Source organism: Cryptotermes secundus, unplaced genomic scaffold (genome assembly GCF_002891405.2).
Source record: "Cryptotermes secundus unplaced genomic scaffold, Csec_1.0 scaffold766, whole genome shotgun sequence".
NCBI classification, from domain to species: Eukaryota; Metazoa; Arthropoda; class Insecta; order Blattodea; family Kalotermitidae; genus Cryptotermes; species Cryptotermes secundus.
The window spans coordinates 192913-216519 of record NW_019727791.1 but is presented as its reverse complement, the minus strand read 5'-3'; the positions used below and the strand labels follow the sequence as shown (position 1 = coordinate 216519).

General features: G+C 39.1%; 1 protein-coding gene across 2 annotated transcripts in view; it reads right to left on the bottom strand.

Moving 5' to 3' along the window:
* The window catches only part of LOC111865010, a 97735-nt gene extending 85535 nt beyond the window's left edge, over positions 1–12200 (bottom strand). For both annotated transcript variants that reach the window (XM_023852694.2, XM_023852695.2), the window contains exon 1: positions 11949–12200. The gene's annotated coding sequence lies outside the window, so the exon portion shown is untranslated. The remainder of the gene's footprint in view (positions 1–11948) is intronic.
* Between the last annotated feature and the right edge of the window lie 11407 nt (positions 12201–23607).

Here is a 23607-nt window from a genome sequence, read left to right as displayed (position 1 = left end):
CAATTTAATCATATTTTAAGAATGCAAAAAGAGTTCCATCATTCACATTAATTGTTTTAATATGATTTGTGATGAAAATATGAGCATTTGCTGCTACTGTCTGCTGTCATTAATATACGATAATTTACTCTGACGTACTTTGTATTTAGTTTATGAAATTCTGTGCTTTCAATAAAACTTATATTCCTAGAGTTATAAATTTTTCATTTTATCCGGCCCGTTGAAATTGCTGAATTACCTAATGTGGCCCGCGGTTTGAAAAGTTTGGAGACCCCTGATCTAGACAAACAGCTCAAAGATGGCGGTAAGGTTGTCAGCCTTACGCGCCGGACGCGCTTTACTCCCCAGGAAAATTATTTAATTACTTCCTGGTACTCATTTATGTTAGAGGCTGAGTCGACCCCAGGGCCACAGTGCGGCTGGAAAGATTAGGTCAATTGAAAAAAAAATCCAATGACCTCATCGGGACTTGAACCCGCGACCTTCCGGATTGTAGCATAGTGCCTCAACCAACTACGCTACCGCGTGCCCACAAGATATGTATATATAAGCAGTGCTAATAATGTACCACAAAGAACTTTTTAAAAATCTACATAAAATCTTAATTCAGCCTGGCCTGAATCATGTGCATTTATGGGTAAAATCTTTGGGCTACTATTATTTTGGTCCATATTGGTATCATAACCCTTAGTCTAACTGATGGTCAAACAGAACTGTATCAACTTTCTCGATAACCATACATAATCCGTAACTTCTATTTCAAACATTTAGTGATATATACACGTAATTAACAAAACTAAAAATCAAGTCAACAGTTTTCTGAGACGTGACACCGTGTAGTTTTGTAAATATGTATGAACGTTTTGGAGGAACCTGTTACCTCGGTTTTCTATTCTATCTGGAAAGAGAAAGTTCCTGTGATAGATTGGTACCTGTCTGACCAAACTACACCGCATCGTATCCCAGAGGACCAAAAATCTTAATACTTACTGCTATTAGAACTTCAAATTCTAATAAAACTGATCAACCTCTTTGGCTAGTTTACAGTTATCTGGGTAGTCACAACATTTCCTTTCATATTTTAAAATTAGAGTTCACCACCCTGATCAAGAAATCCGCCATTAGAGCGACCCTATGTTTTGGCACTGGTGGTGCTGAACCTTCAAACCAGAATTAATTAATTTTTATAACAGATAACGTTAAAATCGCATATTCAGTCTGTCTGCGGCCAAACTGATACAATTGTCAATGGACCAAAATAAATTACGTTCCTGACGCCTGGTGCAAGCATGTGTATTGTTAGCTACCGGAAAAGCCGATAATTTTTTTACAGGTGCACGCATTCTCTGCCGATCAATTTCACTTTGCTATAATGCGAGTATTAAATCATGAGGAACTCTTCGTTCATGTTTCCAAGTAATCTGGGAATATGAAGTCTGAATACATAAAACATATCTATCGGTGAAATACGTTTGGCCAACTCTTCTACGATCGATGAACTACTATTATTGCAAGATTTTATCCCTGACTGTACGAACTACTTGGGACTGGCCGCCAGCGGTAGGAGAGTTATTTTAGGTTAGACGTCACAAATATCTCCTGCCCGCCGTATGCAGTCTGCTGCCGTCTTGCCATACTCTTGTCTCGCTAGAGCCCCGGCACGTAACCTGTGGGACGCGGAACCCTACGTGGACTACTGGGATTACAGTCGGGGAAGTGAAAATCAATCCAAAATTTAACACACTACCAAAGAGCAGTCGCATCCCTCGCATTAANGCTCTCTGCATTCCAAGCCATTCACCTGCTCTGAAGATGGAGGCGATACGTTCCTCCGAAACGTCTGCCAAAACGAAGAATACACGGCGCCTAAACCCAGAAGACGACTTTCTTCTTACTCCAATTAATTTCTGAATTACAGACCGTCCCCGGCTTAGACTCTAATGCGTTCCTGAAAGCATTCCTGAAAATGCCACTGTAAGTCAAACTGTCGTTAAGTCGGGTGTCAACTTATATATTAAGTCACGGAATCTTGGAGAAAAATTATTGGGGAACCTTCGTCCTCAGGATTAACGTTGAAAACGTTGGTTGATTTCATCTAATTCATAAGTATCTTCAGGCATGTTATCCACATTTAAAAATGGTGAATAATGTTGTGGCGTTTGTACAGGGGATCTGTATCAGATGCTCCGACCATCGTTTGCTACGGAGGAATATTGGGATCACTAGGCGTTTCCGCTAAATAAAGAAAATTCACTTGTGATTTCATTTCATTCATTTGTAACAGAACTCAGACGGCAGTTCAAAAGTTGAATATTCAGCTGTGAAGTGTTAACCCGTAAGATTCGTTACCAAGCAATGACTAGCAAGCAGACATTGAAGACTTTATTTTGTGTGCTATAGTTACAGTAATCTACAGAGTGTTACAATTCTGCAGATAAGTTTTTATATGTTTCTCTGTATACACGCTGTCGTTCGTCATTTAACTTCGTTTGGGTACATTATTACAATTACCTTCTTCCAACGGCTTCCCTTTCCTGTGACCGCGCCATAGCTCAAGCGGCTAGTCGCTGGCTTCTCACTGCGGCGGCCCGATTTCGAGCCCGGGTCTGGTCAAGTGGGATTTGTGGTGGACAAAGTGGCGCTGGGGCAGGTTTTCTCCGAGTACTTCGGTTTCTCCTGCCAATTTTCATTCCATCAAGTTCTCCATCATCATAATCACCCGGGGCGGGTACATTAGGCCAATAAGTGGCCGACGTGCCGAGTGGACCCAGCTGGGCTCCACCCCCACTATGCGAATTCTCTTTCCTGTACTCTCTCACATATGCAGCACGACTGTTACCATCGGACATCTTATCAGTGCGTGACGTCAAACGCTGGCAGCTTGCCTGTAGCAATGGGTCATCCACTAAACAGTGGAACTGAATCAGCCGTATTTGTTACAAACAAACGGCCATAACTCTTAAACCGGAAGTGATGGACCAAAACGGGTTGCATTTATGAGAAGTTCGCATTTATTAACGTATTTCACTCGCAATATGTCCAGAGCCAAAGTAACGAAGTCAACAACAGAACTTCGGTTACTTAGTAGCAAAGGAATCCATAAAGCCGCCGCAGAATACAGCTGAAGTGATAACAATTGTAGGGTGTGTAAGATTGAGTGTCCAATAAAGATTCGCTAAATCCGAGGCCCACGTAGAGTTATTTGTCGCGTGACACACCCAACACGTGACAATATGAACAAAAAAGTAGAGCCGAAGCACTTACTAATCTCGAATATCAGGTGTTTAAAATCGTATGTCTGGGTTACGACATCTAATATAGATTTTGAAGGTGTCAGTGGGTTAGTGTCAGGTCTTGGTTTACTGCAAGCAGAAACATAGGTCGGGAACGTCCTGTATTAGCATTATCATTAATGACTACTAATACTAACCTCATTAATGGTTATTCTATTGTTATTGTCAACATTACTTTCCAGCTGTCTTCTCTATTCTACAGTTCTTTATTTAATCGTAATGTACAACGTAAATTAATTGACTGCATGAGCAAAGCCTTTCCTAAAACATGAAAACTCGCTTATACGGATACGAAATTCCCCGCTTTACATGGAACCTTAAGATCATTACTGTGATCACCCTATCTATTCTGAATCAGATAAATCCAGTCTTAATGCATTTTGTCTTTTTGTATTTTGCAATTTAAATGTAAAGTGTTAAGCTGATTTAAATAAATACAACATTTTCATATAAAATTCCTTAAAACATAAATGAAAAAGTCTAGTGACGGGAGAAAGTGTGAGGGGTCAATCGAAAGGGAAACCTTTATGGCTAACTGCTATAATGGATAACATCACGGAGGAGATTCCTTGTACAGTGGGTAGTAGTAGCTTTGATACCCAAGAAATGGCCCGCCATAAAATGGGGAAGGTTCACAACAACCCGAACAAGTCCGTGGCCCTAACAAAACAAACTTCGTGGCTTTAGTCCGCAAACGAACTATACCGACCGAGCGACCGCCGCTTGTAGGCGAATTTAGTGCCAACTTTAGCGGATAAAGGGTGTCGCGTGGTCAGCGCAACGAATCACCACGGCCGTGAATTTCGGTTTTCTAGACCGGAGCCGCTATTTTTCCATTTAAGTAGCTCCTCAATTATCCTCACGAGGCTGAGTGGACCCCATTCCAGACCCACTACTTCTCAGAAAATCTGGTAGCGCCGGGAATCGATCCTGGGACCTCTGGGTCTGTAGCCAGGAACTCTGACGACTAGACCACAGAGGCCTTAACACTTTGTTAACCCTCCGCCAAACCCCAGTAGTATATCCAGTATTATCAGCTAAAAAGACTTCAATTTCTCCATAATTTCTGTTCTTTCTATGTGGCATGTACATTTTAAAGGCAGTGATTGTGTGTCTATATGTTTAATCTTCTAACATATTCAGCTTGTGTTTGAGGACAGGATGCTGAGGAGAATATGTGGACGAAAAGAGATGAAGTGACAGGAGGCTGGAGAAAACTGCATAATGAGGAGCTTCACAGTTTGTACTCTTCATCTAGTATAATTAGAATGCTCAAGTCAGGATGACATAGGCGGGGCATGTAGCACGAATGGGGCGAAGAAGAATGTATATAGGATATTGGTGGGAATGCCAGAAGGAAAGAGACCAGTAGGAAGACCAAGACATAGGCGAGTGGATAATATTCATATGGATGTTGGATAGGACGGGGTGGTATAGACTGAATTGATGTGGCTCTGGATAGGGACTAGTGGACGGTTCTTGTGAACATGGCAATGAACCTTCGGCTTCCATAAAATGTTGGGAAGTTCTCGACTAGCTGCACAACTGGTGGCTTCTCAAGAAGGGCCTATCTTCATTGAGTTAGCTAGTTACTTAGTCTGTTTGTTTGTTTGTTATTGGTTCACCCTAATCCATACTTTAAACAATGCTTAAACCTAAGCTTACCACATTTCCTGGTGGGAAGGCGGGAAACTGGCCAGTCCATGATATAGCACATTTCACTAAGATTTACAGCTCTTATTTCACATGGTTTTCGTTTTTTTAGCAGTTCCTCCAGGCAAATGCTAGGGAATACCTTGAATAAGCTAGCAACGTTACCTTCCAAATTCTTTCAACTCTTACATGCTACGCAGCTACATGGTCTGGCTACCGACAGATTTGTGAAGTAACCCACAAAAAAGAAAACCATAAGAATGTCTCTTACTTATCAGCAGTACAGCTATTAGTTTTTCGCTAATTAGAAATGCGGTGGGTACAATAAAAATGTATTGTTCGACTCGAGAATTCGAATCCTGCTTCTTCATGCATAAGGTAGGACTCCTCTTTTACAGTTGGGTAAACAGCCAACTCCTATTAATTCATAAATCGTTGTCACGAAAATTTGGTATCTTTACTTTGAACACCAAAACTCTATGGCATTAAACACCTCAAACACTACAATATTCGGCGGCGATACAATCGAATACTACATGGTCTTCCGTGTTTACATCCTCGCGGCCAGTGGCGGCTCGTAGATAAAATTAGTGGGGGTGCTGCTCCAGAAGCGCACAGTTCCATACAAAGATCTGGCTACTGACATTAAGCTTAAGGATTATATATTGTATTGTACAAGTATAAAGAAAGAATTAAAGAAAAGAGGACTCATTATATAAATGTTATCGATAATATCATGTGGAAATTGGGGGTGCTGCAGTTCCTCAGTGCCTATACACGGGCCGCCCCTGCTCGCTGCCATCTTACTCTCACAGATGTAGATGTCCCTCATTTCATCCAGCACAATTAGGAGTATGAAGAAGCTAATTTCCTAACCCTTCTCAAACTTATGATTCTCAACGTATTGTTTATTTTCGAACAAAGGAAAATCTGCAAATTTTTGTAATACCAGTATCTTGACCATTTTTTGATGCACATAGAAATCCTATTAACTTACACATTACTGCCACTTCTTCAGTTTTTCTTCCTGTGCAACGCTATCGTTATCACTTTTTTTTTCGATTCATTCCATGTACCTGCATGTTTCAACTTCCTATCTTGCAATTAAAAAACCAACTAAAGTCGTTTCATATGCTCAGTATCTCTCGTTTCTGTTTCGCAAGCAACAGTACGAAACCAACAATGGATTTCTAGCCCACACTACACTAACCAGAAGTATCTCTGAAATTTGCACTCATGTCGTAAGTGGATTGGACTAGCTGACATTCTGACTAACCAGGTACAATTTCAGTACGAAAAACGACTGAATTACTTTGCCGATAATAAACACCCACCGAATTCCTAACGTAAACAGCATTTCGTTACAGCCCGCTCCAGTGGTTTTCGAAGTCAATCCCACTCCGAACGTATAGACATATATCACATACCGATCCCAAGGTAAAAAATTTAAGTTACAACAAACAAGAACAAACAACATCTTCAGTTCTTCAAAGGGGGAGTAACTACAATCGCTCTGTGAGATCTGTTTAGAAATGGCTTCCCCTTTCTCATTCGGGTTTGCAGTTGAGCAACTTGGGCTGCCAGAAAACCTAAGAAAATGAATTTTCAGGCACCGCACATTACTCTCCGAAATTGAGAAAACATATATATTTTTTCAAAGTGTCCCCAGCAAATGAAAGTTACTTACATGAACTAAATATGCTGGTTCCTGATTTAGGTTTTCGAAAAATACTTCCCCGTGCTGTTACTATAAATATGATAGCAGACTCTGCGGTCATGGTGTACTTGGAAGTTCACAGAATCGATATGCCAGATGAACATTTTGATATTCTGAAAAAGTTTTCCTGGCTATGCTCTAACATAACGAAACCCTTAGGACGTCTTGTTCTCTAACAATGACAAAACAAAGCAACGTAAAATCGGCTCTTTGGCTCTATTCGTAAAAATTCGGTTCCTGTCTATAGGGCAATGCGCTCCGGCTAAAAAGCTAGTCTGTTAGTGATATCCAGAACATCAACCGCTGTTTAATCAAAGACAAGACGTAACCCGCAGATAATTTTGTGGGCGTAATGCCTAGTTATTTGACGTTACAATAGACACTAGTCATTGCCCTGCGAAGAGATGGAGAATCGTTCTTACCATTATTGGGATGTCTATAAACATTACTACTTCGCAAGTATAGTTACTGATTGGGATTTATACAGAGGTTCTTCTTACCTTTGCTGACCGGTTCACGGCTCTGCGCTTCAAGGTGACCGAAGCACGGCCGGTTGCGAGGCGAATACGAATTTGGCTGATAACGTTCTGAATTAAGTAGTTACAATTCACAGATCAAAGAAAGTGTTGAGAATGTGGGCTCTTTACAGGCAGATATTCATCGCACCGGCGGAAGATGTTCTGATTTACCCACTGAAGCTGTTCTGCAGGAATATTTCCAATTTCCCTACGAATATTTTCTTTTAGTTCTTCTTCCGTTCGGAGGTTGAAGGTAAGGTAAAGCTGTTCCTGTGCTTAATTAATTAAGCACCACGCCATGAAGAAGTATGGGGGAGTGGATGAAGACATTCGCATTTTCTTGACCTCGGCACTAGTTGGAGGTGAATGGTCAAATTCAAGCCACAGCCGCTTTATCCCCGAGGAAAGGGTTCTTGATATCCATTGTATATGAGGCTGTGTAGCGCCCAGAGCAGGTCTGGACGACGTTTGAGAAGATAAAATTCTTGATCCTACCGGGACTCCAACGCCGACCGCTCGGTCGTCCAGCCCATAGCCAGTCGCTATACCGGCTACACTATCCCGGCTCTTCTTTTCAGGGGTTACTGTTGTAAACACTGTCCTTCAAACAACCCCAGAAGAAAATATCTCGAGGATTAAGAACGGGTGAACGTGCTGGCCAAACAGCACAGCTGATAATTCTGTCCCTGAAGACATATGTGCGGTGTGGGCAGTAGCTGATTCTTACTGAAACCAGCTATAGGGTCCTTTTGCTTCTGTTAACTCTGGAAAGAATTTCCCGAGAATGGCATGTACATATTTTACGCAAATCGTTAAAAACACAGGTTCAACAATCCTTGCACTTACGTCACACCAGATACCAACTTTCACTGGATGGAGCAGGACTTCGTGGGTCAGATGTGGATTATGTGAACTCCAGTAGCGATTATTTTGCGTATTTGTGTATCCCTGCGAGTGGAACCACGCTTCATCACAAAAGAATGTCAACTGCGGATCGATCTCACCTTCGACGACAGACTTTAGAAATAAACTGAAAAAATGAACCCTGCTAGCTTGATCGCGCGGCTGCAAGACGTGTGTGGATTACTACTGTTTTATAGGGTCTAAGTTTGAGCAACTGTGTTGCCATTCTTGCACCACTTAGACACTCCAGTCTTTTGAGCTAGACGATTCAATGACTGATCCGTGAACAGGTCAATAAAGGTAAGAACCCCTCTATATTACAGTATGATTTAACCACAAGTTCCTACGAGTATGACGCATGGATGTGTTGTGTTTTGTTTTAGGTGGGAAGAATAGAAACACCCATCAGCGATATTTCTGGGGAGACTTCGTCATTTATCAGTCAATGCACGTCATTTATAGCTGCACAAAGTTTTACACCCGCCCCGCCTCCTCAAGCACCAACTTTCCACACACTTCTAATGAGACCTCATTTCTTTCTCCACTTCTCTCTGGCTGCGAATGCGCCGACGTAGCAACGTGAAACGTACCGCATGGCGAACATTATTACATTACGTACATACGCAAAGATAAGACACACAGAGACACCTGGCATAATTTTGCATGTCTCAGGACAAAACCGAAGCATTAGGCTTTCCTTCTGATTCAGTACACCCTGCCAGCAACTGGTGCTGCTGCTGCTGCGCATTTTGTGACTGCGGATACAGAAGGTCATCGCCAGTAAAGACATCTATGGTCGTGAAAATGGAAACTATTCCGTTTTAGGAGTAGACTTCTAATGGCATTTTCTTATTTAGAAAATTTACTAACATTTCTCAGCCGCTTCGCCGAAAATCCTAAGTTCTCTCTGATCCTCGTGCACAAAAGTACTGGTTGTAACGGATCAATTATAATCAAGATTAAATTAGCTTCGCGCTTAGTGCCGGGCCCTAAGACCAAACCTCGCCTGAGTTCGGCGAGTTTTCGAAGATGAAACATGTGAAATGAAATAGTCTCGCCATTGTGTGTTCATTTTATGAATGTTGTTAAGAAAACGACTGCTATCATACCAACACTTTTCCTATTGATCAACAAGTTACACATAACAGTTTTATTGAATGATTATTTTAGAGTTCACGAAATACTTTTATAGATTTGTCAACCAAGGTAACTTCCTCAAGTGTTTATTGATTCTTTAATACGTGCTGTGTGCTCATCTGTATGCGTACACGAAATTCCACAATCGTCCGAGACGGGTACGACCGCGATGTAGGTCTGGCATCTCGCAATGGGAACGAGAGTCTGTATGGTTCGTACAGTCAACATTCGGACCTATGCATGTAATGCAAACAGCAAATAATACATTTTTGACTTGAAGCACTGGAGAAAAGATGCGAAAGTTTTAAAATAAAACGCATTACGGAAGAGCCAATTTCCCCCCATCCCTGACGTGTTTGTCAGACTTGGATATGGTCATTTCGACGCAAATGTCCACTATTACAGCACCGGCAACGTACAACTGGGGCTTAAATAAACGATGCACACCATGCTCTTCTAACCTGGAAATACTCGAACTGTTGTCACTCCTGGACATGATCAGAATATGTTACCCTAAGAAAGGATTTTCCAAATATGAAATGTTTAGGCCACACACTGTATATGGGGAAGTTCCAAACTTAGTCTTGCCTAGGTCAAGATTACGCGCTTCAAAACATGTGCAAAGTTATAAAGCAATATAGAGATGAAGACGAATTAAACGTACAACAAATCCAAAATCTAAACAGGGTTCGAAACTGCAAATTTTCGAACCAAGAACGTCGTGTTTTGCCCAAATAAACTTGTCTACGAACTCAGCAAAAATAATTGCAATTGGAAACTCAAGACGGGCACCTCCTCTAATAAGTTTGTCGCCACGGATCTATACACGTGACTTGAAAAGCAGAGCAAAACGTACAAACTTACGGAAACGCAATTCACACCGTACTTCTATTTATAGGACCGAACTTCGTAACATTTCACGGTCGTTCCCGTTATGCGATGTGAGCAGCATTCAGAACAGCTGTCTGAATTGTACTGTATCTTGCAACTTACTTGAAAAGTGACAAATAATCGAATCTTATAGTCAGAGATGTTATAATACATCCCAAGCATTCGCTAGTAGCATTAATCGCACACAGTATTCATCCTAATTTCCCACGTTCTTTAATATCACTGTCATGCGCGACCTGAGTATAAACTTAGGCCAATGCTGTGACACATTTATATTCTGATTTACATTGATAAGGATAATGTACTAGGATAAAACTACAGCTTTTTATCAACCCACTATCACTACTGCAAAAATGTCTTAATGCAAATTTCCTGCAGAAAAGGGATGGAGATACAAAGAACCAGTTATCACAATGTGCAAAGAAAGAAATTTTATTCAAAAAATATCAGAGACTCATTCTTTAAGAAACCCCTGAATATCATGCAGTTATTTGATATCTACTAGCATTTTTGTTGACTGTAAATTTTTTGGTGCTTTATTAAGTCTCTGAATACTATATAATTACTTATGTTATGTACCAAATGTTTTAACATGTAACAGTCCACAGAACCATTTGTACTGATATTAAATTATGCTAATATTCCTACACTGCCAAAGCATAAATTTAAATACATTTTTAAATTTGTTCCTTTTAATGCAGTTAATATGACTTCTTGCTCCATACACAGGTGTTAAATATTCAATATAGGTTTACAAAGTGCCCACCATGCAGCACTGGATGACCACTTGGACACAGGACTACTACTAAAACGACCTGGTATGGGACATCATTGTATCATGTGTTATATTCATAATTTGATTTCATCAGCTGCAGTGAATACATCCGTTGTTCTTCTCACTTGCTACACATCTTCACACACTGAACAATCACTCAGCCATTTAAATAAAAATATAATACTTCATTATACAAATACTGGCTCTAGTCTACAACCCTAACATGGTGTTGAATGGGAATCAGCACTATGATTAGAAGTATTTTTACTTGGATGAATCAGGTTACAAAATTTTATAAATAAAGGATGAACAGTATTTATAGTGTTCACATAAGAAAATACTATCTGTCAATTGAAACTTACACCCACCAAGATATTAGAGAGAAATTATCAGTAATTGTCAACTGTGCACATGCTAGGACATCAAAAAAGTGGCTTGTTAATACAGCATTAGTGGTGAGATAGACTGCTCAAAAAAGAGATCACTATTCTTTTTATGATGTTATCAGTGTTTCAAATTATACAGTCTCATGTTGTTGCGTGAATGGTGAATAATGAACTGAAAAGGATTTGGAATGGTGTGGTCATGACCTACAATCCTAACAGTCACCTGGAACGGGCTGAGAAATATCACAGGAAACCTCAGTTCAGATTTGAACAGAATACTTCCTGCCTAGGACTGGAACGTTACCGCTACCGCTACATCAGCCTTCTCAGTCATCAGTTGTCGTCTACTTAACATTCGTATTGTATACCAAATACGCTGATACATACCACCTTGTACACGATGGGATATTTGGTAGTTTTTAGGATGGCTTCCTAACACATTTAAGATTACTTCTAATTTCAATGAGAATATTTGGGACCATTTTTCCGGCATTATTTTGATAAAAAAATATCTCACGAACTTCGCTAGTGCGCTTACGTAAGAAAAAATCGAATTATTACAAAATTATCCACATATACGATGCACGAAATAATCTTTAAAATGTATAACATAACCTCATACAAGAAATAACCAATTATAAGAACTCTGTCAACTAATACTATTTCGGTACTTACCACGATTAGAACTAGAGACCCTAAAGACAGCAAGGATATTAAAATTCTATATTCCACACAACTGATACTATGTCACTTTCACACAGAACAGTCCCTCGCTCCATACCACACTTCATACTGTAAACTTAACACAGAAATCTACGGTAAAAGTCATTTCGCTCTTACGCGTTTAACACACACGTCCCAACCTACTTGCACTCTTCCACCATCTTTTCTTTTAAACACTGACGTGCTGCCGGGCTGACGAGCCTGACGAGCGACAAGCACAGATTGAATACCAGTAAGATAAGCTTATAAAAGTAGCATACATCGGCATTCTGAAAAGTCACCGTGGGCCACGCTACAGCCATCTGTTGAAAGTCGTGTAACATCATGGGTGCACAACGAACGACCCTCATAAATATAAACAGTGAAAAATATGTATTCATGCAAATGAAGAATCCAGAGTATTCACTGATGGAAACTAACATGGAAGTACTACATAATGCATGTTCTGAATTAATGCAGCAAATGTATTGCAATATTATGCAAAATGATGACATCCTGGGTGGGGGCAACACATCATAAAGAGAATACTATACACATAATTAATTTGCAGTGTTATAGGAAATGGATCTGCAGCCAAAACATACATTGACACGCTAGGTGCAATGGAAAATGCATGCCTTCAATTAGTACCAGGCGCATATTTCCATCCCTATCTCATAGTATGATTTAAGGTTCTCAGAGGGTAATTATTCACTGTCCACATAACAGCATTTAGTTCCTTGAAACAGGCGTTTCAGAGGTACCTACCTCCCCCATTTTCAGGTTTGCAGAATAAGCAATGAATCATCATGAAGGAAGCAATCAGAGCTCACAGGCTCAATTTGCTACCTCAGCTAATTCTTCAACCCTGAAGATGGTGACATGTTCCTCCAGAAAGTCGGTTGACTTTCAATGGATTACACAGTTATATCCCAGGAAATAGGGCCCTTTGCACCTCAGAGTGATGTGTCCCATAGCATTTCCAGTGAGGTAATTAATTCCCCCCACACTCTAGTCCTTATTTACATCAACTATGTAGTTATGAGCAAGCAGTAACTGTAATAGGTTTCCTGTCAATGAGGAGACCCAATTTCATATCAATGAATAAGATTTATGACAAAGTTTAGTGATGTCATCAAGTACCCTGCCCAAGACCATGCAATTTCACATAAAGCAAGGGTCTGTGTATAACTAACTACATTCAACTGAATCCTTCCTGAGAAGCTGCCAGTCACTCAGCTATACAAGAATTTCCCAACATTTTGTGGAACCTGAAGGTCCACTGGAACATCCACAAGAGCCCACCACTGGTCCCTATCCTTAGTCAGATTAAACCAGTCCATACCAACACATTCCTATTTCTCTACGATCCATTTTAATATTATCCTGCCACCTGTTTACCTGATATTTTGCATTTGTCAGATACCGGTGAAAGAATGGGAGTACAATTAGGCAGTAAATGAGCTATTCATAGACTTCAAGTAAGCTTGTGATCCAGTTCTGAGGGAAGTACTGTACAATATTATCACTGAGTTTCAGGTAACCATGAAACTAGACAGGCTTAATAAAATGTGTTTAAATGAAACCTATAATAGTGCGTATGTCAAGATTTGCCTGGTATACTTCCTATTCAAATGGTCTAAAGCAAGGAGATGCTTTATCACCATTGCTATTGAATTTTGTTTAGAATATGTCATTAGGAAGGTCCAAGAAAACTGTGTGGGACTGAAATTAAATGGGACACATCAGTTTCTTGTCTATGCTGATGATGTAAATCTGTAGGAAGGTAATATATATAATGCAAAGAAAAACACAGAAGCTCTAACTGATGCTAGTAAGGACATTGGTCGAGAAGTAATCTCAGAGAAACCTAAGTACATGTTGATGTTTCATCATTAGGAGGCAGGGAAAAACATAACATTAAAGACAGCTAATAATCCTTTGAAAATGTAGCAAAGTTCAAATATTTTGGAATGACAGTAACAAATCAAAACTTAATTCATGAGGAAACTAAGAGCACAGCAAATTTGGGTAATGTTTGGTACCATTCAGTTCAGAAGCTTTTGCCTTCTCATCTGTTGTCTACAATAAAATATGTAAATATATAAAAATTAAAAGATAAAAAACTATATTTTTGCCTGTTGTTTTGTATGGATGTGAAACTTGGTATCTGACTTTAAGGGAAGGACATAGACTGAAGGTATTTGAGAACAGGGTGCTCAAGAGAATATCTTGACTGAAGAGGGATAAAAAATACATGGTTAGAGAAAATTGCATAATTAGGAGCTTCATAATTTGTTCTCTTTGCCAAAAATGGGGCCAAATAAGAATGCATACAGGATTCTGGTAGGAAAGCTGGATGGAAAGAGACCATTAGAAAGACCTAGACATATGTGGGATAATAAAATGGATCTTAGAGAAATAGGATAGTGTGGCATGGACTGGATTAATCCAGCTCAGGACAGGGACCAGTGGTGTGTTCTTGTGAACACAGTAATGAATCTTTGGGCTCTATAGCACATTGGGAAATTACTGAGTAACTGAACAACTGGTGGCTCCTCATGATGAACTGGGCTCCATGGAATTAGTTAGTTGAGGCATAAACATTCAGAACAATGACATGACACCAGTAACTTCTCAGCATTATATATATGATATTTTATCACTAACAGACTCTACCCTCTTATTTCTTTTATTGCTATGGGGTGGGACTAAGTCCCTTGTACTGCAGCCACTTCTGGCCTATTGTACCAGCCCCAGCTGAGAGGTGAGGGTGATTGTGGAGCAATTAGTGGAATGAAGATTGACAGGGGAAACCGAAGTACTCAGAGAAAACCTGCCCCAGTGCCACTTTGTCCACCACAAATCCCACTTGACCAGACCCGGGATCGAACCCGGGCCACTGCGGTGGGAAGCCAGCGACTAATCGCTTGAGCTATGGCACAACCCCTCTACCCTCTTAACTGCTGATATGGTTCTCTTATGTACAAAAAAATCATGTACTTAATTCATGATTCTCATTTCCACCTCCACAGAAAAATGTATAACTGGCTGCTGGTTCAATGCCACCCCTGTCCCATCTGACTCCCTGTACTCCCAGTAAATCTAATTTATACTATGCTATTTCTTCTGCAACTGTTATCAGTGACTCTGGCCCTATAGAAGCTCCTTATTATCCATGTGCCAAATCTCATGTCCACTGTCCTTAGCTTAGGTCATTCCAAAAAATCTGTCCAACTCTGAGGCCTAGTACAATATTTTGAAAAAAAGATTGATTTTTCACAGTTAGGATTTAGCTCCACATCCAACTCCCAAACTGGAGGACCACTCCTTGTCAGCTGACCATGACTGCTTATTCAATATATTTGCAGCTACCCTTCCCATCTCCTCCATCCACAACCTGAGAATGCACCTTGATGGGGTGAAAAGAGACCCACTTAACATAGCATGTTTATGTATGGTGATTATTAATATGAGGTCTAATTAAATATCTTTATGAAGTTTGAAAAGAAATATCTAAGAGTAAGGTCCACATAATTGAAACCTGCAGAAAAGAGTTGTTCATGCAAGAAAGGAAAGTATTCTTCATAAATACTTCAGTTCTGCAATGACGAAATATTCCTCTGGAAAGGACAATTGTAAGGAAAGTAAAAGCAGTTGGCAAAAATGACTGAATGGTGAAGAAAATACATAGGGACTTTGTAAATGTAGAGAAAATATGATGAATATTTTCCACACCCTGAAAAATTAGGCATGCAAGAAAAAATAATTGATTATGAAAAGTGTGTTGTGCCTTGAAAATGTCTGTAATGATCTGAAATAAACTAAGAAATTTATGCTCTACACAAATGTCTCCTATTCACAACTGGATATCAGACAGAAGAAACACTTTTCAGAAGTTGGTGAAATGTATTAGGTTAAGTTTTAAGAAATATACATATAAGGACAGGACATCATTGCCCACCATGCTATAGTTGCTGATGGAATGAGGAGATGGGGTTCACACATGGGGCAGAACTGAGTTATGATTCAAAATCGAAATTGCAAAACTTCCACCATGATATGAACAACATAAATGAAAGGGGATGTTGGTACAGTTGTACAGGTGTAACCAACAATGCAACATGTAACGCAGTGCAAGAAAGTAAATCTCCCACTTTTTTGTCTCATTAGGCTGATATTATGTGCCTCCAAAATATTAAATTGCTCTTGATCCGAAATAAAAAATGTAACTCCTGATAACTGACATATTAGTTAGTTATTTGGAGAGGGTGGGTTTCCCCATGCACTTAGACCTGTATTGGTCCATTGTGCTTCCCTCTATGATTTCTACCAGTCTCTATATCCTACCGGTAGTGGTACTTACCATCAGTCCCGCCCAGCCAGCGAGACCGGCTCTACTGGCTGAGAGGTATCTATAATGCTTCCCCCATCTACCAGAGGTATTAGAGACTGCTGTTGGGCGGGAAACGTCCGCAATTTGGCTCAGTGACCTCCTTTGGAGATATGAGGTTCTTTTACGTGCCGTAAAACTATGACACGGAACCCACGGCTTAAAGTCCCTCCCGGAGGACTTGCTCCCTGAATTTTTCCGCCCTTAAAAATTCGACGACCTCCGCCAGGTATTTGAACCCGCGTACTACGAGTCATGAGGTGGGAACGTTACCTCTAGACTACGGAGGCCGCTAACTGAGATATTAACTCTAAGCTAGTTCACTGTACCCCTGTGGCTGTCATTGATAACAATAACTTACATTAGTATCTTGAAGGTAATAATGATTCATAGTAACCAAGAAAGTTGTCTGTAACCAACATTAAAGTCAGTGTATGTTATATTATGGTATACCTACATATACACTCCACTTTATTAAATTTATTTACATATACAACCATATAATACGCACTTACTCAGGTCTTTTTATCTTCTTTTACCTCACGAATGTTATATGACTATACTTCTTACTAACACAAAATTATACATAAGGTACATTAATTTGTTATTTTGAAGTCATTCACAGATGTAAAACTTAAGATACTTTGGACATGATATGGTTCATTATGAAATATCATATAAGTCTATAAATATCTCCCTGACCTTCTTATTCCTTTCTGCATAAATATATTCACTGAATACTGCTGTACTATATGAAAATTATCTTATAATATTAGCACTCTAAGTAAAATACCAAGTCATCTCAACGCCTGAAACATGCAGAAATAGGAGTAATTATTTAATACTCCAGTAGAGTTTGCGTGCAGACTAAAACTACAGAGTTTTTTTATTTAATACTCAAAATCATATTCTTATGCTTTAGATTATGGTTACCTCAAAAGTAGGATTATCATACATTCAATATGGCTAATTACCAGTTCAAAGACTTAACGAAACCAGTTATTTTTTCCTTATCTGCACAAAAAGTGTTAAGAATGAGATATTGGGAAATAGTAAGTTTTATAAATGTGGATATGACATATATGACCTAAACTACATCAAGCTACCATCTGTAAAGGAAAAGAAAGAATGCATATTATTCTTGGGTTCCATGTAGTCCTGCAAAGAAAAATACCCAAGTCAATCTAGAACAGCAAAACTCAAAAGAGGGCCCCAATTAATAAGCCTCTCTCCTCCAGGCTTGGTTTCAGAAGTTACACACAAATCCAAAGAAATGGCTGTCACATTAAAAAAAAACAATAATGAATATGTATTCAAAATGAAAAATGAGAAAATAGTGAGTATATGTACATCATATAAATGTGAGCTTGAACTCTCGGTTCCCTGGAGCACATATTTTGGGCATAAATCAGAAATAAATACAACAGCATTACAATAAATGTATGCAAATAAGATGAAGGCAACAACACTGGCTAAGCCAATGTCAGTGGTAATTCCCCAAAGTTGGGTTGAAGTTAAAACCAAATACTAATTTAGAGTAACAAGCTGAAAATAATTTACCATAGCTGACCCACTTCTGAGGCCCTAAGTAACATAGGACCTCCAGCACCCTGAGATCCAATCCTGCCCTCTAGCTGTCCAAACAAAGAATGATCTTAGTTCAGAGTTTTACTTGTCAGCTATATTAATCGTTCTCTCAAAAGAGAAATAGCAGGAGGATTCATTTTGGAAGGGAAAAGAGGAAGGAAGCTGATCAGTATAGTTGAAGTTTCAGTGACTCATTCTCTAGTGTGAACCATGTGCTTTTCTTAAGGAGATTCACATCCCCTCAACAAGAATCAGCATCCATTTCAAGAATTTCAAAAAACTTCAACCTATCAACATTGCAATATGCAAAATGTTACCTTCATTCATTAACATTCGAAAACTCAACCTAAGATCGTATTTGAGATCTGGCTTCCTTCTTGTAACGTGATGATCTGTATTTCATACAGAATATTACTCAGTCAGAACAGATCAGAATATTGGTGAAAAGAATATTTCTCACTGGTCTTCCTGTTAATACTGTGCTACCATAATTCAATTTAGCAACAGTCTTGCCACTATAATGTAATAACATCTTTAGTGATGTCAACAGCTAAAATTTCACTTTAAGAAGGATGACACCAATTTTTCAATTAAACTCAAGATATGTATGTTTTATGTCTAAAAACATACCAGTCCCCATGAACACATGCAGTAACAAATAGCTGTCACAGATACTTAAAGAAAACACATCAACCACGTAGTCCTCAAATCAAGAAAGCACAAGAACAATAAGTCAAGTTATAAGTTATTCAGATGATTACACAAATAGGCCAACATGGGATTTATTAATCCCTAACAAAACTTCTCTATAACTGCACAGAATGAAGTAACATATGCAGCTAAACAACAGAATACAACACAGAAAAGCATCACTTTATCAGTATACTTTGCTTCTAAGTTCATGATCTGAAGAACTATTTTATAGAAATCTAATGCGTATAACGAACCCCAAGTATCAGGAATATATAACTGTCTGAATTCTCAGATTAAGGCTTTGCCTCAGCTGTAGATTTACTGGTAAATTTCAACATTTATATTTCCTTCTACCCAGTAGGCTTTATAAATCATATTTACTGACATAATACAAATTAAATGCATTTCATATTAATGCCACTGGAGGAATATAGTTACTGTAAAACTTGCCTGTACTCAGCCATTTTCTCAAAAATAGTTCCTCACAAGAATCTGTACATATAAAATAACCGTTAACTTTTAGTTGTCCAAATTGTTGTATGAATCACCCACTCATCCAGCAGTTAATGGATGGGACCATCCAATAGTGCCTAAAAGTATTATTTTGGCTCCTTTTTTATTAAGAATTATCCAAGTGTCTGTTTAAATACTTTGATATGAGCTAAATCTGAATGTCTATGATATACTTCAGTAAAAGTGCTGGTGAGACTATTTGGACCTAACATGATGCTGGTGAAAAGTGCATGATAAGGAGCTTCATTGTTTGTACTCCTAACAAAATATTATTAGGATGATTACAGTTTTAATTGGAAAACCTGAAGGAAAGAGACCAATTGAAATAACTAGACAGAAAGAGGAGAATAATGCAACATGATGCCTGAAAGCTGAAACAGCGGAGACAAAAAAGACAGCCATAGCTACATAACAATTCAGTAAAAACATTCCTGCAGCAATGGATACACATGCAACAACAGAGGAATCTTTGGAAACGGTCTTTTCTATATGGTACATGATAGAATTATATAATAAGGACCAACAGTACACTGGGCCACAACTCAGAACTTAGAATTACTAACCATATGAAAGGTAAAATGTACAGTTGTATCTGTGCTTAATTAATTAAGCAATGTGGCATGAAAACATATGGGGGAGTGGAGGTATAGCTCCATAATTCTCGACCTCAACACCAAATGGAGGTGAGTGGCCAGTTATACATCCTGGTCCCACTTTGCCCTCAGGGAAATTTCCCACAGTATCCATTGAATGGGAGGCTGGGTGGCCCTCAGAGCCGGTGTGGGCACTGAGGAAAAGAAAAAAATCTTCCCTGGTTGGAAATCGAACCCAGGCTGTCCAGTCCATTGCTATACTGACTGAGATATCACAACTCCACTAACCATATGTGGCAAAGTGGCCTCCGTAGTCTAGAGGTAACGTTCTCACCACATGATTCGTGGTACGCGGGTTCAAATACCCGGAGGAGGTTGTCGAATTTTTAAGGGCGGAAAAATTCAGGGAACAAGTCCTCCGGGAGGGACTTTAAGCCGTGTGTCCCGTGTCGTAGCTTTACGGCACATAAAAGAACCTCATATCTCCAAAGGAGATCACTGAGCTAAATTCAAGCACGTTTCCCGCACAACAGTAGTCTCTAAGACCTCTGATAGAGGGGGGAAGCATTATAGACACCGCCAAGCTAGTGGAGGCCGAACTCGCTGGCTTGGCTGGACTGATGGTATGCACCAATATCGGTAGGGTATAGAGACTGGTAGAATATCATAGAGGGAAGCACAATGGACCAATACTGCTGTAAGTGTATGGGGAAACCCACCCTCTCCAATAACTAACTAACTAACTAACCATATGTGGCAAAGATATTTACAATGGAACCTACCACAGAAACTCTTAGTAACTACTTCATCGTTTCAGATTGTTCAGACATTACAGACTTACTAATATGTACAATTGTTTTTTACATAACTAAATCATTAAGTAAAAATATGTATTTTAAATACAGCATATAAAATTTTTCTACCTTTAAAAATACTTTTTTATGTTGTACCTTACATTTCAAACAACAGTATAATGATCTTAAAGTGTATTTTACACTGCCTTTGATGAAGGAATAGATGTATGCTGATTTTGGGAAAACACTTAAACAAACTTAAATGTTTATAGTGTAAACACTCATAGATATTTCAGCTTAACAATGAAATGCATCTAAATGAGATGTTAAACCTTATGTACAATATAATTAAAATTTCCACGGTTATTTGGTGAAGTTCATATAATATATTTGGTTTGAGCCCACACAGCCTTCCTATTTATGTAACATTACTCACATCTCTGAAATACATTGGTAAGTCAATAAGTAAGTTACAAATGGATATAGAACTTAAACAAATAAGAGTACTGATTTGAAAAATGCTTTTATTTCTCAACACAATCTCCCTGTACATTGAGGCACTTGTCCCATCATTTCACAAGCCCCTGAAAACCAGTAGCATAAAATTCTTTGGGCAGCTGTCGGAACCAGGCAGTGACTTCCCTTTACAGATAACATCCTCAGGAAGCTTCGTAAGGCCATTCAATGGAAGTGACCAGGACTCCTCACCAAAGGCATGTTGCTCTTGCATGACAACACATATCCCCATACTGCCAACAAGACAAATGAGACACTGCGAAATTTCAAGTGGGAAGTCCTCGAGCATCCTCCATATAGCCCTGACCTTGTTCCAAGCAACTTCCATTTGTTTGGCCCTCTTAAACATTATCTTTCAGCTGAACATTTTCCCCACGATGAAGCTGTAGAAAGGGAAGTCACCACCTGGTTCCGACAATGGCCCAAAGAATTTTATGCTGCTGGTTTTCAGGGGCTTGTGAAATGACGAGACAAGTGCCTCAATGTACAGATAGATTATGTTGAGAAATAAAAGCATTTTTCAAATCAGTACTCTTATTTGTTTAAGTTCTATATCCATTTGTAACTTACTTATTGACTTACCCTCATAACTTAGAATAACCAATTTATCCTTTTCTGATCCTCTTTCTCAGAATATTTCATACTGCATAACTACACTCAATTAAAGCTAAAACATTTAAAAGGTAAAGTTTTCCCTGTGCTTAATTAATCAGGCACAATGCCATGAAGATATATGAGGGATTGGTGTATAGCGCCATCATTCTTGGCTTTGGCAACAGATGTAGGTGAATGGTCAGCTTCATGCCCTGGCAGCTTTACCCCTAGAGAAAGAGCTGCCAGTACCCATTGGACAGAAGGTTCAGTGGACCCCAGAGTCAGTCTGGAAGCTACGGAGAAGAGAAAAATCTTTCCCCCACTGGGAATCAAACCCCAGCTGTCAAGCCCATAGCCTGTCACTATACTGACTGAGCTATCTCAGCTCTAACTACACACAATTATACTAACAATCCTTGTTCTTATTATTTCATAATAATGTTAAATATTGATTCCATATATTTGTCATAATCCAAATCATACTAAAGTTGTACAGAACATTTCCATTCAGGCATCATGTCATGTGGAAGAATCGCACAACTATAAAATTAAAGCATAATGACTTTGCTTCAGAGTTCTGATTTATCTTCTGACAATGGAGGTGGTATGTTCCTCTGAAATGTTAGTACCGAACTACCAGATTAAGAGGTGTGATAAACCAGACGACCACAATTTGAATCTTCACTGCTGTAAAAACTAAAAAACTTACATAATATATGACATTATTGGAAACGGAATGGTCGTTTATCATGCCAAAATGTTACTGCGGATACTATCTCTCACTTGCTGGGAGGTGAAAAATGACAAAAAATAATATCATACATTCAAAGCATTATAGCTTGTTACTGGCAATACTGTTAACTCTCTTCATGCTACTTACAGAAATTTTTGTTAGAATGGTGCCAGGTCAGTAATATTGATGTGCAATTTCCATATATGATATCCACCTATTAGTTTGAAAGAGAGACAGAAACTTAGTGAAGGGCCATTTACATGCAAGGAAAACCCTTCATTCACGCTGCCAACAAAACTTTTCACCTTCAGCACAAAGGGACAGGAGTACAACTCATAAAGCCTACTTCCCTATTCAATGGACTTCCTAATCTTAAAAATCCGGTACTCAGTTCATGAGACAACATGCTGGCATCATGCAAAGATGTCAGAATACAAAATCCTGATGAAGTCAAAGTCTTATTTCTTGCAGTTATAAAATTGTCACAGATTGCTGTTGCTGGTTGTGGCATAACATCCTTACAAAGTTTTGTGAAAATTGGTAAACTACCTCAAAAGTTAAAATAGGAGACAGCCAGAGAAACACACACACACATATACAGAGCATAGTGATCTCGTAAGCCTGTTTTCTTCCTTTAATGAAGAGATGTGAGCTAAAAGGGAGAAGCAGGCAGGGGGTCTTTCAGGTGGTATGCATTGGTATGCATTAGAGCCAACACTTGATATATATCAGCAAATTCACTGTAAGTCGCATATCTTCCAGGGAAATGTTTGTTTTGACCTTGAAGCTAAAGCCAAGTGTGAGAGTGCTAACATACTATCTGGCCTTGAATTCAAAAGTAACATGTCCATTACCACTAATATATATATATATTGTATTATATATGTATATATATAAACCCAGATCTGTCAGTCAGTCAGTCAGTCAGTCACTTGAGAGTGGGAGTAGACCCAACTCCCGAATTATCTTGTATATCAAATATAACTCAGACAATGGACACTGTTGAACACTGTTCAAAATAATATTAGTATGGCTTAGTTAGCTAAAAAATGGGCTGTGCCATAGCTCAAGTGGTTAGTCACTGGCTTCCCATGGCGGCAACCCAGGTTCAATTCCGGGTCTGGTCAAGTGGGATTTGTGGTAGACAAAGTGGCATTGTGGGAGGTTTTCTCCGAGTACTTCGATTTCCTCTGCCAATCTTCATTCCACCAATTGC